This window comes from Ischnura elegans, chromosome 1, assembly GCF_921293095.1.
Source record: "Ischnura elegans chromosome 1, ioIscEleg1.1, whole genome shotgun sequence".
Lineage (NCBI taxonomy): Eukaryota > Metazoa > Arthropoda > Insecta > Odonata > Coenagrionidae > Ischnura > Ischnura elegans.
The window spans coordinates 102609571-102624608 of NC_060246.1; the positions used below are offsets into that span (position 1 = coordinate 102609571).

The following is a 15038-nucleotide window of genomic DNA, read 5'->3' on the forward strand; positions in this document are numbered from 1 at the left end:
GCAGGAGATTTAAAATGCCAGGAATCGATGACAACTGATGTCTCCGTACTCCCATAATGGCTGCAGCCTGATGTTACATGGTGAGCCAGCGATCTAGATGGACTCCAAGGTATTCCACTGTTTTCTGCCAGAGGACCTCCGTACACCAAGAAAAGAAGTTTTTCCGGTACCTTCTGTCTTCTGGAGAAAACGATGGCTTGTTTTTTCTTCTCAATCACACCGAACTTGCCATATTATACTATTATTAAATTTATTAAAGACCTACATTCTATATGAGTAGTCAAGAGTTTTACATAGTCTGAGATTACCTACCTATGCATGAATGTGGCACAGAGCTTAGGGAAACCATTCTAAATAATCACCTATTAAAATTGCCTGAGATCGGAAAGTTTCCTTCGTTTGATAGGGTATTAATAATCCTTCTTGAAGCCAAGCGCTACCTGCTAGCAGCCTGAATCATATTGGTGCTCACAGCCTCTCATCAAGGTGGCCTCACAAGGTGGGAGCGGGAACCAGAATGACATCACATGGGCTTTTCCCAGCATTCATACTCAGACGTCATGTTTTGGTGTGCTTGAAAATTTTCAGTTTTCATTTAATCACGAAAAATAGATATCGCCATTTAAAATCTAAAAGCGTGAAATACGTACTCCAGGAGTAATGATCTTTCATTTTAGGCTATTAAAAAAATAGGAAACCACTCTATTCAACGATTTCCAAAACCTCTTTCGTAAGGTTACCTGGGGGGTCCACAATGTTTGTTTCGATGAAAATTATGCAAATTATTAATTATTTACGATGTGTGCCATTTTCATTTTACTATTCAGAAGTAAATATGTGGTCCTCATTGCCAAAATATGCTGAGTCTGAGTCCTTATCATTAATTAATGTCTCTGCCTGGTCCTTAATTGCAGTCCACAGTTTATTGGCAGTAACATTGTTCCTTAGTTCAAAATAAGCACCTCCAGATTTATGCCTTGAAATCCTATCCTTCGGCTGATCCCTATTCTTTTTCTCTTATAATTGTCCCAGAAGGTCTTTAGCTGTTTGCGCAGTCCTCTCCTTCACATTTGTATGACTGTTAAGCTCCTCCTTGACCTTTTGCCATGCCAACTCCTTCTTCTTCATCAGGTTTCCATCTGCCCTTTTATCTTCTGTTAACGTCTTTGTACTTCATCACTAATTAAACAATCATATTTCTTTTGTAAAAATCAAAGTTTGAGCCTCGACATTGTTTCTCTTCTGAAGCCATGGCTCAATATCTTTGTACAACAGTAATTTACAATGTACATTAGTCATTCAGGGTGCCAAGAGCAAGACCACAAGGCCACCGAAAAGTATGAAAATGAATTTGGTCGTAATTCTCAACTTTTATGGTGGAGTTAGCCAGGGGTGCAGCCAGGAATTAAGGCTGGGGGAGGTTTAGGTGCAACTAATACTGGTGTGTGTGGGTGTATGGTATACCCACCAGGATAAGCAGTAGGTGCGAGATTAGTAAATTGCGGAATTTTAAGATAAATAGTTTAAAATGGTGAGTTTTACGGCTTTCTGACAGGTATTTTATTAATCCCAACGCTATTCAATTGGTATTATCAATCCAATTAAGTAAAAGGGATTAAACTTAAAAATTTCTCTGACCTCTGGGGGGGGGGGGGGGGGTTTTATCCCCCAAAACCTCCCCCTCGCTGCACCACTGGAGTTAGCAACCGCAAATGAATCATTAAAACACAGATTCATTCCTTGAAAAAACATAATTTAAGATATCGACGCTTTGAATTTTATGTAACTGTAAATGCATCATCAAAGAAAAAGGAAGTTAAGGAAAAATTAAGGGGATATAGAGAAAAATTGTTGGCCTAGTGACCTCGATAGTAGTGGTTACTCATGATGAGTTCAGTCCCTGTGTTCATAGTTTATACCCTGGTGGGTCTAATATAAATATGCATGAAATGAATATATTTACTATAGTTATTAATTGATGTTTAATGAAATACATGTAGCACGTATAAATAATGTGGAATATGCAACAAATATTTAGGGGTATGAGATCAGCTGATGGAAAGAAGACACCTATGTGACTGATGAGGAAATATAATTACACATAGTCGCCATCCAGTAGCGGATGTAGGGGGGGGGGATAACCCAGTCAGCACAAAAATTATGGCCACACTGTGACCAAATTGTGGCTTACCTGTGGCAACTATGGCTATGGCTATAGCCACAGCTTGCCATATTATGGCCTGACTATGGTTTCCATGCGGCAAACCATAGTTTGGCTTGCCAAACATGCGCAACTATGGCCACACTGTGGATTTTCTCTGGAAGGCCACAGATTGGCAAGTCAAAAATTAGTAAACATAAGTATATTACAGTTGCTATTGATACAGGTTAGTTGCTAAGTTATTAAAATGGAAGGTGGTTGATTCAATTGATATAAAGAAAGTGTATTATCCATACTTAACCCCTCAACGCCGTCATGCGTACCCAGTACGCGCCTTTTAAATTTCGTATGCCGCCGTCATGCGTACCCAGTACGCTTCCTGACCTACTGTATATAATATTTTTTCTCCACCAGATAATGCATGTTAAATTAAAACTAATTACTCTATCATTTGAAGAAATGTTTTTCCTCTCCAATAAAATATTCATAACGGCTTTATGCCTTCAAGATGTTTTTAAAATGCTTCAATTAAATTCCGTTTTAAACTAGCGCGTTGACGACTGCGGTCCAAAAACTCAACGCCTTCCTTCAACTGTTCTATCATGAAAACTTCCGCCTATTCTGCTTGAGAGACGTCAAGAAGGGTCAGCTACTTAAGTACGATATCTCAAGCTAAATTTAGCTTGAGATATCGTATCTTCTAAGCTGAATGCCTTCTCTCTGTCTTCTCCTTGTTTGTCGTCACCTCGAGCCCCAAGTGTGTATGGCCCGCCTCGTTTGTCCTTAGCGTCCTAGGCGAAGGGGCCATGTGCTTCGCTCTGCATTTTTAAAATTTTTTTTCTGGACAGTAATCAACGAAGATAAGATTCCATCTAAACAGTCAGCGTATACCAGGGCCCCTTCGAGATATTTTCTCGTCTCTTGAGGGAGCTTCTAAACCACGAGCTTCAGTCCACTAAAGTCATTCATACTGTGTGGTGTTCTTTCAGGCAGTGTGTTGAAATTCTCATCGGGTATACTGCCTGTGAGTGGTATTATTTTATAATTGGGGATCCTACGAAATGGGAATAGTATTGAAAGGCAAAATAGAGACTCGGAAGTCTGTTTGTGTGTTAGGTTATAGTAAATTCATTGGTGGGGTGAATTTCAAGGACCTGTTATTGCAGTCGTAACTAATGGAAAGAAAACGCCATTACAAGTGGTGTATGAAGTTATTTAGGAGACTTATTTATTTTATTTGAATGCGGCAGTCCTAAATTCATATGTTGATCATAGGAAAAACACGTATAAAAATTGACTTATCGCGTGCCATCGGTCGAGGTAATATTTTTGAAATATCCAACGTCTTACGAACTGTTTGGACATGGCCGTCACTTATTACACAATTAAGTACCAAGACTCACAAAAATACATTTCCTAAAGACAATTCCTGCAGCTGGGAAGAAATCAAAGTCTCAAAGGAGGTGTGCAGTTTGTGCCTAATGTGGGAAATGAAGAGACTGCATGTACTGGTGTGAAAAATGTGCAGTGGGATAATGTTTGGATAGCTTCAAATCATGTCACACAAAGCAGATTTTCTAAGGTAAATCATTTCATTATTCACATATTGACGTTTGAAACATTAGCACGTGATTACCTAAATGAAATGATACGGTAATAATGGAACAAAGTCAGAGAAGTGGGCGGAGTGGTAAATTTTCAAGAAGGCGAAACCGGTAATCCTATCGAAAGTATCTAATTTGTTATGACATTTTCAACCCCAAATAACTAAATTACATCATGTAATTGCATTTTTTTTAATGCATGGAATGTTAGAGATCTCGTAGCTTATTCAAAACCAAATTAAAATCTTTCGAAATTAAATTTTTTTTCATTAGCTCATAAATGGAGATACAAAAAACAATAAATATTTTTCCAAATCGCTGGAAAAATTATTATATAGTAGCGGATTATATAACGCAAGTTTACTAAAATTTTCAATGATATTGATCGTATATTATGAATGATATAAATTATTGAATGATACTATGTCAAAAAGGCGAAGTCATTTAAATCTCATCCGGCCGCTGAGATGGGATTTAATTAAATGCCCGCCGCGCTTGAGGGGTTAAGCCACACATTATGGCGGCCCACACTATAGCCGGGGTCAAAACCATGGCCCCTATATACTGGTTACTAATGTTCCACAGGTTCGTATTGAAATCGGCAGAGAGCGCTGTTGTCTCAATCTTCCGACACCAAATAGTTCCTCTTTTGAACGAGTGGCAGCGCGAGGGTGCACAGGGTTTCCAGTTGTAGGAAAATTAACATGGCGAAGATAGGCAAAACGTTGACTTGTGGTGTTTTTTTCCATTTTTTCAGTGGTAAGGAGGCCTTCTGGAGGTTTCATTTTTTGACAGTACGATACTGAGTGTTGTGGCTAGAAAGTGGTGCTATTAGCTCAGAAAAGTCAGCGATGGTTCAGGAGTAGTGACTTGAAACAAATCCCGTGCCCTCGCTCGTAGTGGGATCCCGTTTACTTACCTGTGAACACCATGGCTTACGACAAGGGATCGTTTTTGTGCGTGGTTTTAAGTCGGTATATAATGCTAAGAAGAAATAAAATTCCAAACTGGGCATTATAAACTCCCATTTGTGGAAGGCGGCGGTAAGTACACTGAATGTTTACATATTGCATTTTTGAATAAGTTGTTTCTTGTGCATGGTACCTAAGTTATGATAACGGTGAAGGCCGGAAGTCTCACTAATCTTAGCAATTAAGTTTAATAACAATGCAAATGTTTCAACTGCGTGTCCATATTACAGCATTTGTCGAAAATGAAACTCCTATCCCGCTCAACATTTTTAGTCGACCTTATTCCAAGATGGCAGAATGTGGTGGACACGTTAATTTTAATTTTGTAAGTAATGTGTGCCGCCTACTGTCCATCGCATGGCACAGTGAGTATTCGCATCTAAAGTTGATATTTTTTAAACATTGGTTTGCTCTATCGGAAGTAGAATCCAACTCTTGAAAAGTTATTTTTAAGTTTTTTTATCTGGAATGGACCTGATGTTTTGGTTTGGGTTTCTTGTTTATATACATTACTAGCTGAGAAGCCCTTTGATTTTGAGCAGCTCGGAGATGAGTTAGAGAATTTGCGTAATTCTTTGTGCATTGAAGTTGCCCGTTGTGCGTGAAAATGCTATTGTTTATTTCTCTTCGTCACAAGGTTCATAAGTTTTGTTCATGGTAGCAGAGAGGAGTACTCCTCGATCGTATCCTACTACACACCGCAAATAAGTGTATTTTTTCTCTATCTTGGCCTCTATTTTTAACGTATATTAGTGCCTTGCAGGGTTAATATAGTCTTTAAGAATTTAAATGCATTGCAATTTAAACGACCGATAAATATTCTTTTACGTTATTTTAGCTCGATCGGATACAAACCACATTTATATGATGATTTTTGTATGACAGACACAGACAAACATTAACTTTTTATGTAGGATTCATAGATAAAGCGTAACAGGTATCTCGCAATGTCGCGCACAAGAATTTCCTTTGGTTGATTTTGCGTTTAATGTAATTAACTTCATTTTTGCTCTGCCATTTCGAAGTGTTCTACGTTCTACTATGATATGATATTTTGGGAACTACAATTAATTATAATCAATGACCGGAACCAATGACTATTTTACTCGGGAGCTTTTAAAGACCAGATGCGTGAATTAACAAATTGAAATAGTTATTTAATAAATGCCTTGCAATAAATTTTGTGGAAATAATTGGATGTCGAGGTTTATCAATTTGATCTGCTGCTACAATTGCTGAGATTTATCGATTCGGTTCAGTGCAAATTATCTGGATAATCAAGAGAAATTGGCCATCTTTCCCTGCCAAGTCATAAATGGCCTACTAACTAGCCAGTTGCTGACAAGCCTTGCACATCCTGCATGTTTCATGAACAATTTCTGTCTAGCCGTGCTACTATTTGAAAATACATGAATGCATTTTGATGTTGGATCTGTAAGTGGCTTTGAGAACTAATTATTCTTTATTTTTCCCCAGGATTAACTGATGTATAAAACCAGTGAAGCATGAAACTTTGTGAATGTAATTTAATGTGAAGTAATTTTGGGAGATGAAACCTAATAATACTGTCTGGAGGAGTCGAACATTTAGATACAAAGAATGATGTAGACCCTCAGATCCAAATATACTGTATGTCCTCAAGAGAAATGCAGCCGCCTTCCAGCAATGTGAGTAAATTTGAAAATATGTAAATATATATTGATGGCTGATCTGAGCTTGCTCTTTTGAACGTTTGTGTCCCGATTTACTCAGAAAAGTAATATGAAAATTTTGCTCTCATATTTATGAATATCACTATTATTGTTTATTAATTTAAGTAAGGTGACATGAGCCCAAGTTTTATTTTATGGATAATTTTTACAACTTCAATGTCCAACATCTGTGGGAGGTTTACCTAGGTAGTTTAGATCATTAAGCATAACATAAATGTTGGTATATGTACTACCAAGCTTGGGTGATCAATCACCTATTAGGTATGTAACAACAATGTGTAAGCACACCTTACATCTCGCCATCTTTATTGTTCATCACTCTTACACCGGAACTCTCATTCCCAACTTCTGAGCATGCCATCATGGTGGCAAACCTTAGGACTCAACATCCCTTTTCTCCTTTAAGAGACATTCTTACCCTTACATAAACGTAAAGTCTTGAACAAAAACAAATGCAAATCCTGATACTTACTACACCAATTCACTTATAAACCAAAATTACATTCTTCATTCCAGATAAATCAAAAGTCTTTTTACAAGCTTGGCATATGTTAAATAATCAGTGCATGTTAAATACTGAGTGTTCAGTAAATAAATAATAAATAAATAAATACTAGTTATTCAGTGATCTACATTTTATAATACTGCAAAGAACTAGATTTATTACATTCTCTCATTGACCTCATCTCTCCTGGAGAGTCTCCTGTTTTCCTGTAATTGTTTCCTGCCATCACAGGATTAGGTTGCAAATTCTTTCCTCCATCTACAGTTGAGGACCTCAAATCCGGAAAGCTTGGGACCAAAGGGTTTCTGGATTTCTGGTCTTCATGGTATGTTTTGTTAATTAATTAATTTATAAATGTGTTCAGGCTCTTGTGCTTGATATTTGAGATCCCTAAGTGCCCAGGTTGTTAGTGTATGTTTACAGAGTGTGCTAACTTCCCACTCGTCCCAGAACAAGGCTCAGAGGCCGGTGCCACGAGGTGTCTAGTCGAAACCCTATGCAGAAGAATTTTCAAACATTCCAGATTTCTGTTTTTTTTTTTGGGTTTCTGGATTCCGTATTTTTGGTCCTCAACTGTACTATATCCTCCCTTGGTGTTAGCTCATTGTAGTTCTCTTCCTTATTCCCATTCTCTTGTTCCCTCTGAAGATATGGTTTAGCATGAGAAGTATTCCTTCTATGAGGTTTCCCTTGATTATCATAATATCAACTCCGAATTTCCATTAGATTCTATAACGGTCATAGGATCTTGTCTAAAGGGAGTGGATAGTTTGTTTTCCCAAGCTTGTTTCATTAACACCACATCTCCTGGTTCCACAAGACTAGGCTTTGCAAGACAGTTTAAATGAGCACACAATTTACCATCATCTTTCAACATTAACTCCCTGTCTCTAATTATTACAGCTAATATCAGGTTCACCTGCATACATAACTGTAAATCAGGAATTTTTTTACCAAATCTTGCATCCTAAAAACAACGCTGCTGGTGGGCAACCTGTTACCAAGTGGGGAGTGGCTCAATATGATAGTGGCTCAATAGGTATATCAGAAGTTCCTCTATCCAACTTATCTTTTATGCGCCAGCAATCCTTAATCTTTTCATAATGTTCCTGTTTTGGCATTCTACCGCTCCATTTGCCCGGGGCCAATATGGTGTAGAAAAATGATGGATAATATTTAAATCTTTCAGAAACCTCTGAAACCCTGCATCTTTAAATGGCGGTCCATTATCTGATGAAATAGATTTTAGCAAACCATACCGTGCGAACAAGCCTTTAGACAAATAAGGACTGTGCAAATCTAACACTATCAACAAATTGCTACCTGATGGTTAGGGGCCAAGGAAATACAAACTTACAATGGTTGACATGTCAATTCAGATCGTACTATTGGTTCTAGTGGGTCACTCCTAGCCACTAACTGACATTCATGGCAGGATCTACACCACTGTCCAACATCTTTTTGCATACTTTTCCTCCAAACCTTGGTTCTTAAAATTTTCTTCATACTAACAACCTCCATATGACCTTTGTGAACTACGACTTGACTTACACTCCTGGAGAACTTTTGGTAATATGTACTATTCTTGCCCCTCTGAATGGGCCATTCCATGAAAATAGGTAACTTTTGGAAATAAAAATATTTTTTTATATTTAACTTATTGTGTCATGATTGTCTTCTCATAAGGTTATATTATGAGTATTTACTAGGAATTTTAGTCAAATATGTTTAAATATGTAGGTAACCTAGGTTCAAAGTCGTCTCTTCATCAGCTGTTCAAAAATTGCCATTTTCATAGGTTGTGTTGCCATATCAATGCTTGACTAAATGCTATTTTTATGTGTCTTGGTAATTATAATATCAAAATATAGTAAGTACAGTATAAGAGTTTCTATCACAAAATTATATTAATTTTGCGATAGTATAATGGTAAAATACAGTGTTTAAAAGTAGATTGTTTCTTTGTCCCGTACATAACATAAAATATATAAATTTATTTTTTCACAAAGTTTCTTGACAAACAGCTACTCAAAATACAATTTTCTAAACTGGTTTTGTGTCAAACTAAATAATTATGATGTTGTGAAAAAATAATAAAATTTAAACATACCCTAATGTTCAATTTCTTTCTGTCCCGTACGTAACGTTACGTACGGGACACTTCACAACATAATATGCAATATACATAAAAATGAATTCACTATGTCATATCATTACTAAATTTTGATAATATTTAATTCTAAAACATAAAATGAAGCGTTATTTACATTTAGGCCAGAAAAGTCTAGGCCTACAGTAATTTAAATTTAAAATTGTGCTCTGGGCATTCAGGGTTGGGGAGTTTGGCATCGGTTAATAGAAGGGCCAGGTATTAAGTTTATGTCATGAAATGACAAAGTGGCAGAGGAGTAGGTGCTGTGGTTGAAAGTATGCATTGTAGTAAACAGAAGAACAAGTAAAATTTTAGGTGCATAGAGGGCGGGTAGAAAAGGTTAGAAAAAGTAAGGTGAATGAAATGGTAAATCATGACTGTTTAATTCCTGCGTTTCATTTGATTTTGTCACCTCAATAATCTCCAGTTCTTCATGACAAAAAGTGGGGACTTAATTTCTTTTGTCTCAGTGTGTGGTAGATCTCAGATGTGAAATCACTGGGATAGTTGTTCTCGATTAGATGTTTGGTGATACTAGAATTTACAGTCGCCTTTAGCCAACACGTAATACATGTTTCAGTGCGTGAGTTAGCATATGTTATTTTTGTGACTGATTACTAGGAGGGAATCAAGGTCAGAAAATAAACAATGTGGACTACATGAAGTATTTTTATTTAAGTAAGTTTACATAAGCACCACTGAGTAATGCCTGAAACTTTGAAGATAAGAAATTTAATGCTTTTTCAGAATTTAAATGGTGGTGGAAAAACCTTAGGCAACTGCTGTTGCTAGAGTAAAGAAAATGCGAAGTAAACTAAATGCAAGTGATCATGATGGGTTCTTAAAAAGAAGTAAGAGGATAAATTAATTAAGAAAAAAGCGGAGAGAAAATATTACCGACAAAGAAAAAGTATGAAAGGGAAAAAATGACAGTGAATAGCAGGCAAACTTAAGCTAAAAAATCAAGCTCACATCAGTTCTCCTGAATGCAATTTTAGAGAACTGACTGAATGTTAAGAGTAGTGAGGATGAAAATGATGCTCTATTCAATCTGCCAAGGATTTTGCATCAGAATCTTCAGTAGTTTGTTCAAAGACAAGTTTTATTGTATTGTTGTTCAATATTTGTTTGTTCAAGGCATATTATGCTGTAGAAGATTATATAAATGATACCATCATCAAAGTAAAGCATTGAGACAATGTTCAAGCAGCACCAGATATCCTTAGCTTTCACGTGATATGCAATACAAATGAAAGTTTTTCAGGAGAGAAACATTTTAAAGATATCAACTTGAATTTAGACCTGTTGTTGAAGTGAAGACAGAATTCAGAGGTCAGTGGGTTCTAGTGCAATATAATGGCAATTTATTTTGAGGCAAAATCACAGAAATTGTCTCACAGAAGCAACTGTAAGTTACAGTCATGGTACCTAGTGGCGCAGCGAGGGGAGGGGGAGGTTTTTGGGGCATAATCACCCCCCAAATCTAAATTAGTTAATTGGATTAATATTACTTATAGAAAAGTGTAAGGATTAATAAAATATCCCTCAGAAAGCTGTAAAACTCCCCATTTTGAACCATTTATCTTAAAAAATTTCTGGGGGAGGGTCCCCGTACCTCCTGCTTGCCCTGGCAGGTATTCCGTACCCCCCAGATCCCCACTATTAGTCGCCCCTAAAACCTCCTCTAGCCTTAATTCCTAGCTGTACCCCTGATGGTACCCACCAGTCCCCAGAACATTATAAATGGCCAACGCTGCCCGATTGTATTGTATACAATAGAGAGACAGAGGTGATTAAAGCTATTTCTCCTCCTATAGTGTTGAACAAAAAAAGACGATGGAAAATTTAACCGTAAAGATCTTAAATTATGAACTCTGGTATCTTTCTCCTTGTTTTTTTTAATAATACCATGGTAACAAGATTAAAGTAGCTGTATAATTTTTTTATACCTTAATTGTATTATAATTAAGCAAAGCAAATACAAGTTAATTGATCAAGAAAATAATGCTTATAAACATATGATCTTCTTATATTGTAATTAACCTTTTCTGATAAATGTGTTTTTGACCATGTTAACTCTGCCTGCTTTCAATAACTTTTAGCCTGAAGTGTACAATGTCCCGTACGTAACACCCTTGTCCCGTACGTAACAAAAGGTGAAAAAATTGTAACTTAGTTGAAAAAAATTTGTTAATAATGTTAAGTATATGTACTTGAAGCATACTTTTTAAGCTATATGAAAAAAAATACCACAGCATTATGAAAATTCTAATTGAGCTGAAATATCATTTTTCATAACATGAGCCAAACAAGTGGTTAACTCAGCTTGTCCCGTACGTAACAGGCACTTATTTTTTCTTGCAACAGTTACAACAAAGTGCTAAAGCCAGAACTGTAGCTTGAAAAATTGCTTAGGTCTACACCTAACAATTTATAGCTGTTTCAATGAAACACAAAAAATATTAGGAGCAGAAGTAATATTTTAAAGCTGTAAAAATTAGTACAAATGTCCCGTACATAACGGTGGAATGGCCCTAATTAACAATTAATTAATTTCACCCAATTCATGTTGGATAAGCTCATAAAATCTTAACTCTTTAGGCCAATTGTCACTATGAAGACAATTTTTTATCACTTTTTATTCACTGTCCTGCTCAGAAGCCTTTTGAATTTATTGTTAAGCCATTCGGAATTGATGCCTCTACCAAGCACATCACTATCCACAGTTCATAGTAAAGTAACCATCAAAGTTCATAAATGTGAGCGTATACACTCTGAATATACAGTAGGGCACCACAGTTATTTGAAGCCGATGTCCAAGGGTCAAATTTGCATCAAAATTTGATACAACTGACGTACACCCTATCACACGGTCAAAATTTCATCCAACTGGCTTTTGGTCCTTTGGTTTGTACAAAACACGGTTTTGTCCAAATGGGTAGGACAGGTTCTAAATTTTCATCCAATTGGATGAAACCAACCAATCACTGGACCTTTGACAAAAGAGAAGCGCCAAACGCTGACACACAGGCCACATAGGTTATTTATCGTCTGCATGAGCATATTAATTAATAAATATATATAATGGACACAAAAATAAAATTTGTTGCATTCCATACAGTATGCATCAAAAACCCAACCGGTTTCTACCTTTTCAGGTCATGTTCATTATCGTTCACCTCTTGATAAGACCTGAAAAGGTCGAAACCGGTGGAGTATTTTTCATAAATACTGTATGGAATACGCGATGGAAACTCTCAACTAGGAAATCTGTAAAGTGTAAATGAGTTCATGTTTAATGAGAAGGAAGCTTTATTTTAGACTCACAATTCAAGGAGGGGGTGTTTTGGAAAGAATAAAAGATTTACTTTAGGTATTAAAGCACTATTAATTCATAACATTTCAATGACCATGTCCATCACTTATTAATATCATTTTCCTTGCGGGAATAAACTGCCTCACGTTTGTATCCTGGCATTTTATTCTGCCCTCAACCTTGCTTATAAGGGACATGAAAATATCCTCACTTATCGTCAATTAATATCAGTAATATACAGGAACATCAGTGAGCAACTCCTTCTCCAATATGTTAAGCACGCTTACTCCAACGCTTTCCAGCAAACGCCAAGTTCAGCATTCCTTCTGTTTTCTTTCTCTTTAATGTTCAAGAGGCCTGTTCAGATGATTTCAACTGCTAAAAAGACAGAATACTTCACTTCCAAAAGCTTCCAAATTTGTATACATAAATATTGTCTTTCGTTTGTTTTTGGTCTAAATGAGGGTCCATCGTGGGGAACCCCTGTCCCATTGCATGCAAATTTTTGCAACAAAATTTTTATTCCAAACATATTGAGGCAAATATTTGGATGCAAATTTGACTGTGGGACACCGGCTTGATTTATTTAACCGAGTTTTCTGCACATTTGCCCCAGAGGAGGGCTTACCTTAGCATTGAATTGAGATGGGGCAATGTCCTTATGGGCCATGTTCTCATCTCTAGCAAATTCCAGGTTTTTAAAATGATCACTGGCAAATCTATTATATATTGGATCATGAGATACATTTCACCTGCATCTATCCTGCTTCTCAATTCCATTCTCACAGTCTAGAGAAGGACTCATTATTGTTCATATTTCCACATGATAAACTGGTATATGAAACCAGTGAACCATGAACTTGTGAAAATAATTTGATGTGATGTAGTTTTGGGAAATGTGTTCTAATAAAACTTGCGCTTTCAGTGGGATAGTGTTTAATGCTGATGGCTCAATTTTTTTAGCTCATGCTATTAATTTTATACATTTTGACTTTTAGGAATTCATGGATGACTATTTAATTATTTATAAAATCAATAAGAAATCATTACTTTAAATGCCAAATTTGTGAACTAATTTTGTTTATTGATCATTATCTAATTGTAAGCCTGAATATTTATTTTTTTCCTATTCTTATTCAGTTTATTCAATAATTTACTCTCACTCACATTACTAATATTTGTGTTCTTTGTGACTGAATATGTTTTAAATGCCTTGGTCTAATTTCTTAAATTTTGGACATTTTTTATTTTAAATTTCTTATCATGGTTTTGTTATTAGCCCTTATACTTGTACTAATCCTTTTTTATTATTTGTTCTATCAGCTAATATGATGTCTGTGAAACTCCTTGAAGGCTGTTACTTAAGATGATTCATCAGTGGACTTCAATATTCAAGACCTATGGTGGCTGTTTCCTACTAGAATTCAAATGAAGAACTTACAGTCAGCTTTTATTTAATCCGTTTTCAGGAGAATAATTGATCCTTTTTATGGCTGTCTGTTTCATGACATTATAGAGAGATGTTGTTTGACGAATTGATGTGGAAATTTACTTCCTTTTGATAGAATGTATACCTGAAAATGTTTGCTTATGAATTTTTCTCGGAAATAAATGTTGGTAAGCTTCAAAAGGTGTTTTTTTTCCTGATAGAGGTAATCCTAGTGATTATTTCCAAAAGATAAGAGAGAATTTTTTACTCTCTCAGATTTTTCCCAACACTGGAGAGTAGTGCATTGAAATGGTCTTGTATATTTTACAGCCGCTCTATATTTCTAATTCAATAAATGTTATAGGGTGCACTTCTAAAGAGACATTAAATAGCATAGGTTAATAATTAACTATATTTCCTTTGTGATCTGGATATTGTGTCATTAATTTAGAGTAATAAGAAATTGATTAAGTACTGTCTTTAGGCCTCTGCACATTTTTTTCCAGCGACTGTGCTGTGACTGAGTACATGCCCAAGGAGGTTTCTTCGGAGGCTTCTCTTAAGGTCTTTTTCATGGCTGTTTGTATCTCTTCTATGGATGAAGAATGGGTTCATTTCAGGGCTGCCTTAATCCTAACTTGCACAAAAATATCTGATGGGGTGACCTCCGGACTACAGGTGAGGCAGCATACGAATCTGGTGTTTGGCCAGGAACCAGGGTGTGGATTCATAGCATGTTGTGGCAAGGAGCCCTTCAATAGGTGGAAGAGGGGACTTCATAGTCTCAACCTCGCCTGAATAAAGGCATATTATTATTATTGTAAAGGCTTTTAACTCCCTCAAAACTTGTGAGTAGGGCAGAACAGAGTCGCTAGAAGCCTCACAACTTATTTCGTTTCCTAAAGATATTTAGCATAAAACTTAAACTTTGCTCGACTGTTGATTCCACTTTTTTCCTTGACAAGGTCGGCCAAGGGGGGGGTTTATAATAACTTACGTCCTTCCATAGCTTAGAAAGCGATCAGATTGGTCTTGCAACAATGATTAGAGTCCATTCCTCCTACTCCAAGTAGTTTGATCCCACTCCAACCAATTGGGGTGGCACGGGTTATTCAATTGCATCACTTTCAGAATTCACCCTGTATGTTATGTAACTGCTTGCATAACATAACCCTATATAAGCATGCG

General features: G+C 36.4%; 1 long non-coding RNA gene across 2 annotated transcripts; it reads left to right on the forward strand.

Moving 5' to 3' along the window:
* The first annotated feature begins 5061 nt into the window (after nt 1-5061).
* LOC124167345 lies at nt 5062-14554 on the forward strand. Of its 2 annotated transcripts, XR_006866667.1 has the most exons (3): nt 5062-5101; nt 6213-6403; nt 13745-14554. It is a non-coding gene; the product is annotated as an uncharacterized LOC124167345 (long non-coding RNA). The 2 variants fall into 2 exon arrangements; XR_006866665.1 differs by lacking the exon at nt 5062-5101 and having other exon boundaries at nt 5109-6403.
* Nucleotides 14555-15038: the final 484 nt, after the last annotated feature.